The sequence below is a fragment of the Sylvia atricapilla genome, chromosome 27, assembly GCF_009819655.1.
Source record: "Sylvia atricapilla isolate bSylAtr1 chromosome 27, bSylAtr1.pri, whole genome shotgun sequence".
NCBI classification, from domain to species: Eukaryota; Metazoa; Chordata; class Aves; order Passeriformes; family Sylviidae; genus Sylvia; species Sylvia atricapilla.
The window spans coordinates 2,874,785-2,878,622 of NC_089166.1; the positions used below are offsets into that span (position 1 = coordinate 2,874,785).

General features: G+C 46.7%; 1 pseudogene; it reads right to left on the reverse strand.

Moving 5' to 3' along the window:
• Positions 1 to 3,029: 3,029 nt before the first annotated feature.
• Positions 3,030 to 3,838, reverse strand: LOC136372360 (feather keratin Cos2-2-like; annotated as a pseudogene).

The window sequence follows — 3,838 nt, forward strand, 5'->3', positions numbered from 1 at the left end:
CCCCAGGGAAAGAAGACCTCTATTCCCAGAGATGAAGATGACCTTCAGAGATAGATGAAGAGAACCTTGCTTTTGAACAGCTCATCCTTAAAATAGTACCCCATGAGTTGACATGGCCCATGAAAGCAGCTGTGGGAAGGCTGCATGAGATGGGAGGGACTTCGCAAATGCTGCTATTCGTGGAAATTAAAGAGAACTGTTTCTTGTGGAGAAATCTCCACGACATAGCAAGACAGACTCCTCTCCCTCAGAGAACTAAAGAAAGACTATTTTCGTGGTGGTAAACTGAATGAAGGCTCCAGGTTTTGTCTCTGTATGTTGTCAGTGAGAAAGAAAAAAAGGTTGTGGCAGGAGGAAAAGTATTCTGAAAGTTTTATTCTGATTATTTTTTTTTTCTTCTTTTAGTTTTGTTAATAATGTTTTCTTTATAGCTTTTAAAGTTTTGAGCCTGCTTTTCTCTTCTCCTAATCCTATCTTGCAGCAGAAAAGGAGCAAATAATTCTAGTGAGTGCATTGTCATTTAGCCAACATTAGATCCACTACAGACCTGTTGTCCACTGATAGAATTTTTAAAAGCTTATAGACTTTGTCCAACCTCATAAAGAGGGATGTGGGCTAAGAAAAATTGGCAAAATCTGCAGTTAGTTGCAGAGAAAACTTGAACGTTGGCAAAAGATGCGGAAAAACCCCAGCAAGGGAAAAATTCATACTGGTACTCAAAGAGAAGTATATTGTGGAGCAGCAACAGAAAGACCTGATTGAGTTGCAAATTCTCTTGGGGGCTGAAACAATAGCCCACCTCAGGGCAGATTGAGAATGGAATGCCCAGAAGAAGCTAGCCCAAAACCTGGAAAACCAGTTAAACAAACTTGTCTAAAGCGAAAGCTTTGGAGTTGCAAATTAACACTGCTGTGGGAGGTGTGGAGAATAAATTAGAGTTTTTCAGCCCTGAGGAAAAGGTGGACCTCCTTGAATGCAATGTCACAATCCTCAGCCCTTGTAAGTTTAATGCAGCAAAACCAAACCCTCCCTGCACCCTTAATTCCATCCACCTGTAAAAATTGAGAAGGCAGAAAGGGAGGTGTGACTCTCTGAGCCTGATATCACTTCACTCCCCAGAGAAGGGGTTTGAGTCAGCAACCCTTCTTCACATCCCTTCACCCCAAGCTCTGCACACTTGTAAAGACAAATTAATTTATGAGGAGGCAGAGTACACAGTAATATTATCTTACTCTGCAACAGTATTGGTTGTTACAAGGGAAAAATTGCAATTGTCCCAAAGAAAATGGAACAGAGGTTTGGAAAATTTCACTGGTGGTAGTAGTCTTGGTTTAAGATAATTTAAAGAGCTGGGCACTCTGAAATAAGTAATCTTCTCTTAATTCTAACCAATATATTCCCACCAATATAGAACAAAGTATGAGTAGATATAAGTGAAAAAAATAACATTTTACTAAGGAATGGATCAGACAAAAAATAACAGTAAATTACTGCTAGATACAAAATTGCTGAACCTCACAAAACCCATGGGAACAAAGAGAAATTCCAGAAATATCCTTCCCAAGGTGGCTGCATGGCTTGAGGGATAAGGGGAAGATGGCAGGTGACCATGTGCTCCCAGGAAAAAAAGGGACAAGATAATGGTAAACCCTACTGGGAAAGGCAAGAGCCTGTAGAGCAGTTCTAGTGGCTGATGAAGACTTGCCAGTTCACACAGGGTCTGCACTGCTGCCGCTTACTCCTACCATTCATGAGGCTCCAGTGGTACTACTACTCTGCTCTGCCCTTTGCCTGTGGTGGAGAGGAAAGGACAGGTCTGTCCACACCAACACAGGGTGGTCCAACCCCAGGAACTTGCTCACTTTTTTGCTGCTGGCAAAGTTTTCGAAGTTAATTTCAAAACAGTTTCTAATTGTGAAATGCAGTCTTAACAAATGGCTACAGTTGTAAATCCAAAGCAACTACCTTCAAAGCCAAGAGTGCACCTTCACCAAAATCAGCTGTGAAAGAGAAGGTCTCTGTTTCTGTATTCTTCTTTCCTGGAGTGGGGGCTAATCCATCTTGACCAGCTTGCTGGAGCATAGCCACCTGCGGTGATAGGCAGCATCCATGGGATTCACCTCCAGGCAGCTAAAAAGTGCTACCTGTAGTGTCTCTGGGACAAGGGAACAAAAACAAAAAGAGAACCCAAAAATGAAGAAGCCTCTGCCCCGAAAAGACCAAGAGCCCAGCCAGGCAGTAGCCCATAGAGGTGTTTGGTTCACAGGAATGGGGACTGCAACTTTGTAGCCTGAATATGGCAAGTATTGATATCAGCTTGTTGTTATCAGCCTCGCAATATCTGGAAGGCAGCTGGGCCTTGCCAGGTAATAAAGGGGTGTATGAGGTGCATATCTCATCTGTCTTTGACCATCTGTGCTGACCATGGACTGTAGACCAGATGATGGCAGGGGAGGAGAAGGCAGAAGTCAGGTTGTGGGCTGTCCCCAGGGCTTTGTTTCTCATCTCTGTTGCTGCAAACCTTCAAAGCCAGGGTTTTCCTGAAGACCATTCTCTGTGGGGTAGCCAAGGAAGATTTCAACAGCTCCAGAAGAAAAGTTATGAAGTAAAATTCCCTGCATGGAGTCCCAACACTTGCTTTCTCAAACTTTTTCCTTGAGTTGACTGGAAGAGTTGCCATGGAAAGAAGGAGGATTTGGAGGCCATGATTTGGTTGCAAAACAATTTTATTAGGTCTAAAGAAGAAAAGAAGGTGGCTCACAGAGAGCACCAGGAAGACTCACTAAGTCACAATGGAGTTCCTGCAGGGCGTCCATTTGCCCACCCTAAAAAGGGAGGAAGAAGAAGGGCAACAGGTTCTCCCATGCTGGTCTGCAGAGACACAAACAGCAAAAGAAATAAAGAGGAGAGAGGAGAAGAAGGGGACAGTGGCTTGAAACTCTAATTACAATGTCCCAAAGCTCTATCTCCTGGCCAGAGCCATGTTCTGAGGTCTTGGAGATTCTTGCCCAAAGATTTTGCCAGCGCATTTAGCAGGGACGACATCTGCTGCCTCCATAGCAGTTGGTGATGCAGGAGATGTCAAAGCCCCCAGAGCTGATGGGCACTCCGCCGCAGCTGAGGATGTTGCCCACAGCAGCAGAGGTGGAGGATCCCACGGCAGTGTTCTGTGGGAAGGAGCTGAGGACGGGGCCGGGCAGGGTCACCAGCACAGCAGGCGGCTCAATGACGACGTGGGAGCTCTGGCACTGCCTGACACAGCACTCATTGCAGCTGCTGGCCAGCGGGCAGGGGCCGCAGGGCTGGCAGCAAGGGTCACAGGGCTTGCAGCAGGACATGGCTGGGGCTCACAGGTGCACCTGGCACAGAGGGCAGGGAGAAGCAGAAAGTGAGGACACGTGAGAAGCAGCACTGCACCCAATCACCCTGCAGCCAAGGCACCTCCTGGCCCACATTGCACTGGCCAGCTCAAAGCCCAGCAGCCACCTCTGCCAAGTCCCAGCCTCTCTTTCTCTGTCTGCACAAGACCTTCTCTCCCCTGCCCTCTACCAGCACAAGCAGCTCCCCACTCTGTGCTATGACACCCCTTCTCAGCTGAGATCTTCAGCCAGGAAAGAGCTGGTCTTTAAGAAGGAAGAGGAGGAGAAGAAGGAGAAGAGAGAGAAGAAGGGGAAAAAGGAGAAGGAGACGAGGCTTCACATTCACCTGATTCTGGAGGAGAAGTAGGTGAGAGAAGTGGCTGAGAGTGCAGAGGCCCTGGCTGCCTTTTATAGCAGTCCTGCACTGCCTCAAGCCCAGAGGAACATTTGTGGAAGTGACTATTTTCTGACCAGCTCAT